A 12943-nucleotide genomic window follows, 5' to 3' on the forward strand; every position below is an offset into this window, starting at 1 on the left:
ACTATATCCCTAAATATGAATAAGTACCTATACATACATTACACCTCCTTACCTTTCCTTCTTCACTCACCTTACTTCATTCAGTTTCTCTCCCCGACTATATAAATATACCATAATCCTGTTTTCTTTTCTATCACTTCATATTGCAGTTCCTATTTGTATTATACCAAATTACAGTACAGTTTTGTACCTACCATAAATGTAGATGTTAAGACTGACATCAGGCTTGCCCCAGATGTCAGAAGACCCTAAAAGAAAGGTCAAAACCAAAAGACAGCAAAACAACCAACCACCCTTGCACTAATCATATGTACAATATATACAATATCCACAATATTCACAACCCAAACCACACAACTACATTTATGGTAGGTACAAAACTGTACTATGTTCTTCATCTCACATTGCTGCAGTCCTTACATATGGGTAGAATCCCAAAGCAGAGGTAAGGGAGGATGGCAAACTATAAAGCATTTAGGAGCTGCAAAATGCTAAAAAAAAATTGCAGTGCAAACCAGCCCTAGATTTAGAGTAAAGTGGAAGGTGGTAATGCTTAGAGAAAGTATGCACTGAACTCCAAGTAGCTGCCTCCAAAATATCTTTAGTTGCCACCCCTTAAAAGCTGTAGAAGTGGCAGTAGCCCTAGTGGAATGAGGCCTAATCCCAGCTGGAATCTCCTTACCATGATGGGAATAACAGAAAGCAATACAAAACCCAATCCACTTAGAAATAGTTTGTTTTGACACAGGCTTGCCCTGAGAACCCAAAGCAAATGAAACAAATAACTGCTGAGACTGCCTGAACCCTTTAGTTCTGCTCAAATAATATCGCAACTGCCTGTGTATATCCAAAGTGTGCAAAATCTTTTCCCTTTATGTTGGGGGTTTGCATAAAAGTAGGCAAATGAATAGTTTGGTTTAAAGCCACACTAGAAACCACTTTAGGCATAAAGGAAGGATTAGTACTAAAGATACCCTATCCTTATGGAAAATTAAGTACGGCTCTACCGCCTTAAGTGCCTGTAATTCAGGAGCCCTTCTCGCAGGGGTATTGGCCAACAAAAATGCACTCTTCCATGATAAATATTTCTACAGTAGCTGCAGGCTCAAAAGGTTGTAGAGTGAGTTTCTCCAACACAAAATTGAGATCCCAAGCAGGAGTAGGAGCGGGGTCTTATATTCTTTGCCCTCTAAGGAATTGCTTAAACAAAGGATGAGAAAACAATGGTGGGTCACAGTCATAGTGAGCAGAAATTGCTGCAGCATGAACCTTAATAGAAGAGAAGGACAAACCTTTGTCCAGTAACTCAGTAAGATATTGAAGAGCCACACTTAAATTAGGCTTAGAAACATCAAATTCCTTTGCTGTACTCCAAAATAAAAATCTCTTCCATTTATCTCTGGCCTCCAAAATAACATTCAAAACTTGCTGTGGAAGCTGAGACCCTCCAGGGTTTAAAACAGAATATGCCAGGCTGTTAGATGTAGAGAGTGAAGTTTGACATTGAGTAAATGACTGTTCTCCTGAGACAGCAGGTGTGGAATCAAGGCAAAGGCCATGGAGGCTCCCCACAGACTTCTCAGTAATGGGTACCAGTGCTGTCGAGGCCAATCTGGAGCTATTAAAATCATCTTTGGCTTGTCCTGTCTGACCTTCAGGAGTACCTTTGGGAGGAGAGGCAGAGGTGGAAAGGCATACACATGAAGATTGCTCCAATTGAATGAAAGAGCATCCACTTTCCAAGCTGTGGGATGAAACCTTGTGCAAAACTTTGGCAGCTGGTAGTTTAGTGGAGTTTAACAGATCTATGTCTGGAGTTCCCCATAACACTGTCAATTTCTGAAATACATGAGGATCCAATTTCCACTGTGGGGATCCATAATTTGTCTGCTCAACACATCTGCTAAGGAGTTCAGATTCAGCTGTAAACTGAGAGCAGTCTCCCACAAAATCATTGCTTGTCTGCATAGAGGATAAGAATGCTTGTTGATGTACCACATGACAGTTGTGTTGTCTGTTAGAACCAACACCTGCCCTGGAAGAAGTAAATCCTTGAAAGCTATTAATGCAAATTGGACTGCTAACATCTCCTTCAAGTTGATATGTAGATGTTGAAGTCTGGCAGGCCACGGGTCTTGTACCCACTTTCCATTTAGATGAGCTCCCCAAGCTTTGTCTGAGGCATCTGTCGTTAGAATCTGACTCTCCTCTGGTAGAGTCCCTTGTTTAGGTGACATTCCTGAGCCCACCACAAAAACTCCTTTTGAATGCAAGGTATTATCTGAATGACAGTGTCCATATCTTGGCAGTGCTGTGTCCATACATTTTTGAGATACCATTGTAGCTTCCTCATATGCAGTTTGGCATTGGGAAGCACCAGAATACAAGGTGCCATGAACCAAGGCTTGAAGGACTGTACTTGCAGTAAGCCTGGACTGATGAGACAATTGATTTAAGTAAAGAGAAAGATTCTTTTGTTTGTCCAAAGGCCATCTGGGATGCTGTATTCAGTCTCACACCCAGAAAGCACATGTCCTGAGAGGGTACTAGACTGGACTTTATTTCGCTCAGAATATACCCAGGCATCTTAGCACTGCTATCACATACTGTAAATGATGAAGAAGTTCGCCCTTTCTTGGGCCAGAATCAGGCAATCGTCCAAATAAGGATAGATCTGTATTCCTCTTAGCCTGAAGAAACCTATCACTGGAGCCAGAACTTTCCTGAACACTCTGTAGATAAGCGAACTGATAATGAGAAGTCCCAGCCATACTTCCTGCAACTGAGCCTGATAGGAACATGAAGGTAAGCCTCCTTGAGATCCAGAGTCACCATCCAGTGATCTTTGCCCAGCAGAGGTAACATTTTGAACTTGGGAATGTCCAGATATGTGTTGAGGATAGATAAATCCAAAATTGGTCTCCACGTTGGTACTAGGAACAGGTGAGAATAAAATAGTAGCAGAGAAATTTGTTTGTGAGCCTCTAGTCTTTGCTGAGGAGGAACGTCTGGCATGCCTTTGAAAGGAGGCAAGGTATGGAAATAAAACTTGTAACCTTGGTGTATGATATCCAATACCCATCTGTCTTGAGTAATCAAACTCCAATTTTCCTTGAAGAGTGCCAACCTTCCTCCCAAAGGTGCTGCCAGGCAAGAAGGATCTGGCAGCTGAAAAGTAGGTCATTGGGCCTAAGGACTGGCCCCTGCCCTCACCAAGACTGTGCAGGTGAACTCCCGTTCTAGGTCTGAAGGAACTCTGAGCTCTGCCCCTACCCACCTAGATCTACCCCTAGACTGAGAATCATAAGAAGGATACGCCCACCTCTTAGCAGGCCAATTCCTACTAAACTGGAGGCTGAATTTGCAAAAATCTTTAACAGCCTGCATAGACTTAGCCTTGTCTTCCATTTTCTTCAAGACTGACTCCACAGGTGAACCAAACAACACATCAGACTGTAAAGGAGCATCCAAAATCTTTGTCTTAACATGGTCCGATAAATTCTGATCCCTCAGCCAGGCAGAACTGAACCAGTGGCAGCCACCCTAGACGAGGCCTGTACAGCATCAAAACCACATTGTAAAGAATGCTTACCCACCTGTTCAGAGACATGCACCAAATCTTGTAATTCTTTACACTCAATGCCTTCCGCCAGAGCATCTACCTTAGACTTCAATTGAGAAAGAAGATAGTTTTGATATTTTAACATGTGAAACTGGCAATTCAAAGCCCTCATAGCTAAGATGGAAGAAGTATAGACTTTCTTTCCCCATCTATCCAAAGCTCTGGCCTCTTTATCTGGAGGAACCGGATTTTTTACAACAGAGGCCTTGACACCCTTAGGTCCCTGACTAACAGTTTCTGGGTCCGCCCTAGGACACTTATAAAGATATTTATGAGCCTCAGGCACCCTGTAATACCTATCCGGTTAACAGGGGAGCAGGAGGCAAATTATTAGGAAGTTAAGCGCTTTAAACAGGAGCAGGAGGGAAGAATTAGATATTAAGCTCTGCAAACACATCTTCCACAACATCCAGAACAGGGGTATAGCCAAGGGCCTATGCTGGGGTAAAGCAAAAATTCCTAAGCCTTTTCCTGGAATCAGAGAAGTCCTGACCTTCCCACTTAAAATGTTCCCTCATGGAATGAAGAGTCTCTGAAAAGAAAAATCCTCTGGAGGAGAAGCAGAAGGAGTCATCATCTGCATCAGAATCAGAATAAGGAGAGTACTCCTGCAAGTCTGAAACATCCAAGCCTGCTCAAAACTCCCAACTCTGGTTCCACCCTAGGCCTCTTATCAGGAGGGGCAAAGAACCTCTAATCAAAGTAATTAAATCTTCTGCCATTTTAAGCATGTGCTTCTTGGGCACAGATCCTGTTGAACTAGGAGTGACACCAACAGAAGCTAAACCTGGCCTGCCTCTGGGAGAAGCCTTGGAAACAGAAGGAGAGGGCCTAACCCATTCTAGGAGGGGAGTACAGTAACCTGAGAAGCCCCTTCAGCCTGACCTGCCTCCAGAGAGGCCACATCCTGCAATATCAAAGTCTCCCCCTGGGACTCCAGAGAAGCCTCCGGCAGAAACCACTGACTGTTCCCTCTAAAGAACCCGGCCCGCACGTGCAGACTCTTCTGGGTTACCTGCTTTGTCTTTGCATATTATAATTGCACCTCTTCCGAAGACCAACCTAGCACAATCTAACCATTGAACCTAAACATCGTGCTCAGGCCCCAAACAAGGAATACACAAAGTATGATAATCCCTATCTGCTTCCCACAAGAAATACAGTTATTCACTTTTTCTGACATCCGGTAAACCACTGAGGCAAGAAAAACTAAAATATTGGGTACTTAGCCAACTTTGACTCGGTCTGAAACAAAATTTCAGAAAAGACTGAGGATATGTGTACCCTGACGCCCTGATGTCAGTCTTGACCGACGTCAGCCTATGATATTCGACAGCGGACTACCCATATGTAAGGACTGCAGCAATGTGAGATGAAGAACATCTTTAATTTCTCTAAACTGGCTAAAATTTCTCTCAATATTAAATCATCGTCATATAAGTTGTACATATTTTAACCAACGCTGTCCCATTTTGTCTAATTTGGTATAATTATTTAAAATGAATATGTTTTTGTATTATTTTTGAAGACTGTAAAATTGCTCTTAAAATGTTTTTGTAATATTTATTTATTTAAGTTTGATGACCGGAGAAGTCCACTGGGCCATAAAGAGCCCATTTTCAGTGGAGGCCTGGGGAGAAAAGCTACAAATATTGCAAGTTACATATTACATGTTACAAAAGAATGACAAAAATTTGTACAGAACAATTAAAACATTTACAGAAATATAATACATTATGTAATAAGCGTTTAGTGAGTTAATATTTAAACAGAAGGCTACTAGCCCTTTTGGAGGTTGGGTAAATCAAACATTTGCAGAAAAAGACATTTTTGTCAAATAAGCTCTTTGTAAGTAAACATTAAACAAGTAGCTACTAGCCCTTTGCAGGTTAGGTGGCCATTTTGCATGGAGAGAGTACAAGAAAACTGGATTATGGAAAGTATAGTAAATTAGATATCACAGAGAAAACTAGTCCCTGGTAGGGCGAGACTGTTTTAGGTTGAGATGAAGCAATAGAATAGGTAAATGGTAATGATTTCAGTGCAGGGTAGAAAGAGATGGGGTGGAGAGGGGTTTTAATACTTTGAAGCTTTTCTCCCTGAGACTCTGCTGAAAATGGGCACCTACCCAGTCAGACTTTCCTGGTAATCAAATGTCAAAAAATATATAATACACCACCGACATCCCACAAACGTATATATATACATCAAAGGTCGCTCAAGAGTGAAGAAAAACGGCAAATTCCATTGTCACAGAATGTAGTTTTGTCAAACTTACTTTGATCATTTTTAATTCATCAAAACTACTTTTGGCAGTCTGGCATGCTCCCATTGCCTTGAACATTACATGATTCTATGATTCAGAGAAGGCACCTCTACTAAGCACTGAACCAGAGATAACCAGCTGCTGGGAGGCAGCAATTTAACCATATGGCAACGTGTAATAGTCACTCCAAAATTAAATGTGCCTGTCCTAGTTAACAAATTCTGTACTAATTAAAAAAAAAAACTAAGGCTACAAAGCATTACTCTCCTTCCCCCCAGCATAATGGGAGACATAAAATCCACAGTAATAAAATCTAGCTCCAATAGACCAAACAATATTCCTACCAGTTTTCTAAATAGTGCACTGAATATTTTACATAAAGATAAAAACTTATGGTACTTTAAGATGCAGAGTCCCCCGGTTTCTGGGCTACAAGCAGAAACTTAATTTTCTTGCCTTGGCAATAAACATGGTGATAACGAAGTCTACACTTCCAACACTGGGGAAAAAAACACGACTATCCTCCTGTACTTAACTTTGCTTCCTTTGGTCCAGCTGAATGGCTCAGATTATAAAAATCTCAATGTCTAATTTTTCATGGTCCAGACAAATGGCACAAACCTTAATATCTTAAGGTATAACTATCTCCACTGCAGTATGAATGTCTACTGACAAAAATAAGTAAGTGAGATTAAAGTCACAATCTAAATTTCTTAACAGATATTTGCACTTTCAATACCCTCTGTTCTCAAGACCTTGTTCAGGACGTTCACTGCATAAACCTCAGCAGAGACCAACTCAATAACTCATTTACCTGGGAAATGTATTACGGTCTTAAGTGGCCTGACCAACAAGGATTTGTTATTAAATGGAAGTTTTTCTGTACAGTTTAACTACAGTTCTGCCCTTAAGGCTAAGTTATTTTCTAAGACAGGCAATCAATTCTGTTTTCTTTTTTCAGGAAGTCTTTGATTTTCTTACAAAACAATTATCAGTCTGCCTACCTTCTTTATTAATTCTTTATAGCAAATTTGTGTCTAGAGAAAAAGGAAGCTTCACAATACAGATATAAAAACAAAGCTGAAATTGATGTCAGTGCTCAAACACCAAACTATTCAGACTCTTGCCTCACATGCCGAGAGGATGACCAAGGCACTGCAGACCCTGACAAGGCCAACTGCCAATGGCTGGTCTCATGGTTCACATTTATTGTTCCATAGCTCATATTCCGACAGCTGTAGGACTCGAGGCCTCTCCCCTAAACAGAGTAAAGCATGAGTACAGCAGCTACAAAAGTTATGGTCACTGTACCTCAGGACACCAACCAGCTAGTAGGAGAACTGAGAACTGCGCACATAAATTCAAACAGCACTGTGGCCAGCATGCCTTAATGTACATTCTGTAAACCTGTTCCAAGAGCTGTAGCTATGGCAAACGGCACCCCGGGAAATGTCCCTAAATGGAAAGTCTCACAGAAAAAAATGTCTTCAGTCAAAGCACAGCCAAAAAAAGCCTTCAGATCTCCTCTTTGTTCTGTTAAAACACTTTAGGCATCTCTATACTCACTTTCTTGGTGATTTTGGGTTAATATGTAATGCACTTTCATTCATACAATGCAGCAAGGACCTACTGTATACATACTAGATCTTTGCTAGATTGCTTGAAAAATAACATAATTGTTTCATGAATTGGTTTTTAGCAGAAGTTACATGTGTAAAACACAGTATATAACAGCGGTTATGTCCATACACAATAGCACTTTGCTGTCTTCACATTGTAATTTCAACAGCCACAGTCACAACTGTTTAAATAAATTTTGAGAAAGCTTGCACTTCCAGGCAGGGACCAGTCAGCACCTCTTCAAAGCTGCTGATCATGCCACTGAATGCCTGCATCCAGAGCAACCACACCCTTCACCCCCACTCCTGCTGAAGCTCTGCATATTCCCTAAGTAATTCCATTTCACAATCTGTCAGCTCTGCTGTGTAATATGCACACTTCAAGTACATAAAAAATTCCTTTTGGCAAGAAGGAAAAATACCCTTCTACAGCATTGTTTCACCCAAGGTTTCCTTTGGTAATTCTGACTTTCCCTCCACTATTACCTAGCATAACTGGACTGTCATGCCCTACTGTCAATGGTGGTGCTTAACTGTTACCTGTCATTGTTCATTATTTCTTTTTTTTTTCAGTTTATACTAAAAGTCATACACCCTACAGATTCACAGTGTGCTAAACTAGGCCCTGTGGCAATGACTTCTAATCCAGGTATCTAGCAGAAGAAGAAACCAAACCTAAATGACATTTTGTTTCGGCTGTGGCGAATGAAATACATCTTGAAAGGCACAACATTTACTGTGGTAGGTAATTTTTCTTATACTCACATCAGGTCCACATGCATGCTTCTCTCAAAATAAATTATTTGTATTCCTCTGCAAAGCAAGTTTCAAATTCGTCAGCTCACTGATGCTGTCAGCCCTAGAGAATGCTCAAACCTCTTAAATCTTCATCAGCACTGTGTGTTGCATCATTTCTTTCAGCATGACCTTAGCGTCAAGCATACACAGTTCATTTACTAAGACTGTCATCTTGTTCCATGTTACGAAAGTGACGTACATCTGAAAAATACCTTCACAAAAGAAAGAGAAGGTGATAATTACAGCGCATAAATGACAATGGCATTAAACATTATTTGAAAAGAAAATAAAAAATGCAGTGACACATCTTAAAGCTGCCTTAGATCAAGTTTCTATGACTGCTATATTCAGTAACAGACTATATCCAATGTACGGAGAAATAAATGAAAAAGGGACAGGACAACAGTAGAAAAAATAATGGATTTCCCTTCCACTCCAGCAACCCCAAAAAGGAAGAAAACAATTCACCTTTGTTAGTGTATCACTACAAAATAAGATGCAAAGAAAGAACTTGGGTTCTGTAGTCACAGAATGCATTAAAAGTGCAACACCTTTGGGAATGCTCTGGTCATCATGACATTTTTTAATACACAATGAAATTCAGACTTGTCTGCAGAGCATTAAACCACAGATTGACTGTTGTTCTGCATTCTTCACATGCAGCAGAATCTCGTATACTTTAAAGACACAGGTCTGTCTTATAAATGACATGCACACTTTTTAACCAAGGAAATTATCTTTTGTTTTCCAGATTCAAACCAAAGTACTGCATCTTGGCAAATACTGTAGCAAATAACATAAAGAAGCTTCTGCGTTTGTTGCTAGCATGCTCTACAGTTTGCATTGTTTTGTTGTTGAGACTAGACATGTGACGGGTGCAGTGTTTGCCTGAATGAGTGGTGGTGGTGTAGAACAGATAGACATTTAGGAGCCATCAATAAACATTTTGCAACAGTATTGCTGGTGACAATTATGTTTCATTATGTATGTTTTAATTCAGTTTTCCATTCTTTACTTCTTCAGTGGAACATGATTTTAATTGTTTTAAACACCGAACCCACTGAAAGCAAACAACTGCAATAAGGAACACTTCCGCAAAAGTAGTTTATATTGGAATATAAAGAAAACAAATTTCTCAGCCTGGGATGGTTCTCTGACATACATACTCATCTGGAGAGCTGTTGCTGGATGCAGTACTACAAAGAGGTATAAACAGACAAATAAGCAGCCCCAGGAAAGCTCTAGATAAAGATAGACATCCCTCCCTAACCTGTATCTACAGCTCTTACCCTTAAAAACAATGCAAAAATGGAAATATTTTCAATTTCTATGAAGTAGATAAACAAAACACTAACCAAAAACCCACTACGCAATTAATTTCTCAAGATTAAGTAAACATATATGCAGGCACATATACATATGCACATTAAATATTCTTTCATTAAGTACAGATCCTGTATATTCTTTGGTATGTTCTGTTAAACTCCCCTTTGTTTACTTTCATCACCTTTATGGCCCCAGCCCCATCTGAAAAAAATATGTCTGTGTGTGTGTATACATACATACATAGGGTCTATATCATATAGATGAAAAATCAAAATGTCAAACACTCACATGAGCGTAAATGCAGAAATTCAAAATATCTATTGCCCCCCCCCTGCACCCCACTAAATATATATTCCAACTACGAGATTGCACTACAATGAGGAAAAGGCAAACATTCAGATCTCACTGTACTGCGATCCAAAAAAATAAATGACGACTTCCTGCATTTACGCTCATGTGAGCGTTCAACATTTTAACTTTTCGTCAATCTAAAGTAGACCCTATACATACACACACACACACTCATATATACATAAACACATACACGCACACATATACACTCACATTGCTATCTGAACATCATCAGCACAAGGTTCAACTAAATGCAAATGTATGACACGTTGCATTTAAAACACAGATACCAGTGGGATCAGACATTAGCCCACAGGGTGAAAGTTTTAACCTATGATCAGTCCCAAACAGCTTCATATGGGTTTTGGAGGCATTTACACTTCATCAGTTCCAATTTAATGATTCCAAGGCAACAGAAAAATCCATTTGGAAAATGTTTGGAACCTAGAAACTATTTCCCATAGCTTTTTAACACTTGGTCATCTACATGTAAGCAATCATTTATTTATACACTTGATAACTGTGATTATGTCACTGACATAAAGAGGAAATACAGTGGGGAACCAGTACATATCCTTGTGCGACCCAAGTAAGCAGCACCAGCAGGTAATGTCAAAAATACCTGAAAAGTTTTTTTTTTTTTTTTTGTACGCTTTTCTGCCCATCCTACCCAAGCTTGTTAACTATCTGGCCCAGCGTAAAGATCATGCCCTTCTGATCCCCTTAAAGACCAGGAGAAAACAATGGCATTGTTTTTATCCAGGTAGCCATTAGGGGATTTTTCCTTTTATGGCCGAATCCCACCACCTAGCAGATCACAGGCATACTTGCTATAGCCTCCCCAGACAATACATGTGTGATTTCAGATCTGCAAAATGAAGGCTGAGTGAATAAAGCTTGTCAGAACCAAGCACCTGTCCTTGACCTATATACTGCTTACTGTACAAACTAGTATCAGCAATGCAGTGGACCTGACCAGGATGGGAAGGGAGTCACACTGACTGTTCATTTGTATCCCCTTTTGAAGGTTCCTCCAGTGACTGGTTCATTAACTGGTCCTGAGTCATACGGACTGTAACCAAAGCTTTATCATCACAGAGCTGGTAAGACCTGCAAAGATATATATTTTTAATACAGCAATCCACAATACAGAGCTAAGATGAAAAGAGCAAGCCTATCTAAAACTAACCTGTCATTTACTAAATCAAAAGCCATTTTACTTGTTAATGAAACCAGTGCCCTATCCAATAAGCCTCTCTTCTTGCTGGGACACACACTATAATGGTTTTAAAACTAATTCTGAACTCTCTGAACTCGTGCTTGGAGTCATTTTACATGGCTTTAGTTGATAAAATCTACAAGCTGTTGAAATATATTTTTTCTGATTTTAGACAAATACTGCAAACACTCACTTTGGGTGATAATTAAACTGAAATATTAAAAAAATGATATAGCAGACTTCAAAAACAGGCAAAATTATGTTTAAATTCAAATAAATACAACTTTTTTTAGTCTTCTTCACCTTGTTGCTGTTAATAAAGTCATATTCATTTCAATTTTCACATAGATTTGCTTCTTTCTGGAGTTTATCTTTTTATTTTTTTCTACAATCTTTTTCATAGGTGTATAAAGCAACTGCTTTGAAGGGAATGTGGTATTAAGTTGCAGAGATATAACCCTAACCTTCTTCCAACAATTCAGACCTACACAAGACAAAAAGATGATTAAGAAATGTTCAAGTAGTTTGCTATAAATGCAGAGGACATTACAGGAATACATTTAACAACACAGTACTACACTGGTTTTGCAAGTACTATACAAAGACATTGATAAACTACTAGCTGTATTTTTTTCCTTTTCAGATAATTCAGCGTACTCGGAATAAGTGTGGATTCAGAACACTTGTCTGCTCCTAGTTTCACAACAAAATCGTACTCTTTCTTTCAAGGATCTGATTCAGTCTGCTTGTGAGTGTTAAGTGACATTTCATTTTAACTTGGTGACTCTGCTGAAGAAAAGCCATGTAGCCCTTGATGCTGGACTGGTGGAACTGCCAAACACCCACAGATATTCTAGCATACGCGTCCATCTTTACTCCAACCAAGGTCCCCCTTAATCTTTCCCAAAAATGTACTGACCCAGCACGATCACAAATTATGTTTTTGCTTAGTCCCACTGTATCCTTTTGTTATCACAAGCTTGTCTACATAGAAGAACGTGTTATTATTTAACAAAGAATACTTTGTTAACCTTCGTAGATCTTGTACAACTTAAAGGATTCTGTTGTCATGCTGCCCAATATGTGGAATTCAGTTAATAAAACAAAGGGAAACAAAATCTGTTATCACTTGCTAGAAAATCTGAGTTACTGCTTGAGTTTAACTTCATGCTTACCCTTAAGAATGGTATAACAAATATTAAGCAAAATAAAATCAGAGAAAAGAAAACATATTAATGATGTGCTGTATCTTCTTCTTCTTTCGGCTTTTTCCCGGTTAGGGGTCATCACAGCGGATCATCTGTCTGCTCATGCTTGGCAGTGGAGTCTTACAGTGTTGAGTTGCCAGCCCGGTGCCCAACCTTCCACAGAAGGCACACACACCCACACACTCACACCTAGGGCCAATTTAGAATGTCCAATCCACCAAGTGCATGTCTTTGGGCTGTGGGAGGAAACCGGAGCACCCGGAGGAAACCCACGCGACCACAGGAGGACATGTAGACTCCGCACAGAAGGCACCCTAGCCGAGAATAGAACCAGAGCATCTCTTGTTGTGAGGCTTTTGAGGTAGAATCTGCTCACCTCTATCAGGGGCAGGATTAGGGTGAGGCATGTGGAATGGTGAGCTAGAGTCTGCTTACCTCTCTCAGGAGAAATGATAAGGGTTACACACTCCATCTACAACCACCAGTGGAGATTGGAAAAAGAGGAAGAATCTGCCTACAGACAAGATGCAGTTA

The 12943-nt window shown here is 39.9% G+C and overlaps 1 protein-coding gene across 3 annotated transcripts in view; it reads right to left on the minus strand.

Moving 5' to 3' along the window:
- Positions 1-12943, minus strand: part of RAB30 (RAB30, member RAS oncogene family) — a 994958-nt gene that overhangs the window by 680111 nt on the left and 301904 nt on the right. For all 3 annotated transcript variants that reach the window (XM_044071149.1, XM_044071148.1, XM_044071147.1), the window contains one exon: positions 8273-8517. The gene's annotated coding sequence lies outside the window, so the exon portion shown is untranslated. The remainder of the gene's footprint in view (positions 1-8272; positions 8518-12943) is intronic.

The sequence above is a fragment of the Protopterus annectens genome, chromosome 5.part0 (assembly GCF_019279795.1).
Source record: "Protopterus annectens isolate FY-2018-M chromosome 5.part0, PAN1.0, whole genome shotgun sequence".
In the NCBI taxonomy this organism is placed as follows: domain Eukaryota; kingdom Metazoa; phylum Chordata; order Ceratodontiformes; family Protopteridae; genus Protopterus; species Protopterus annectens.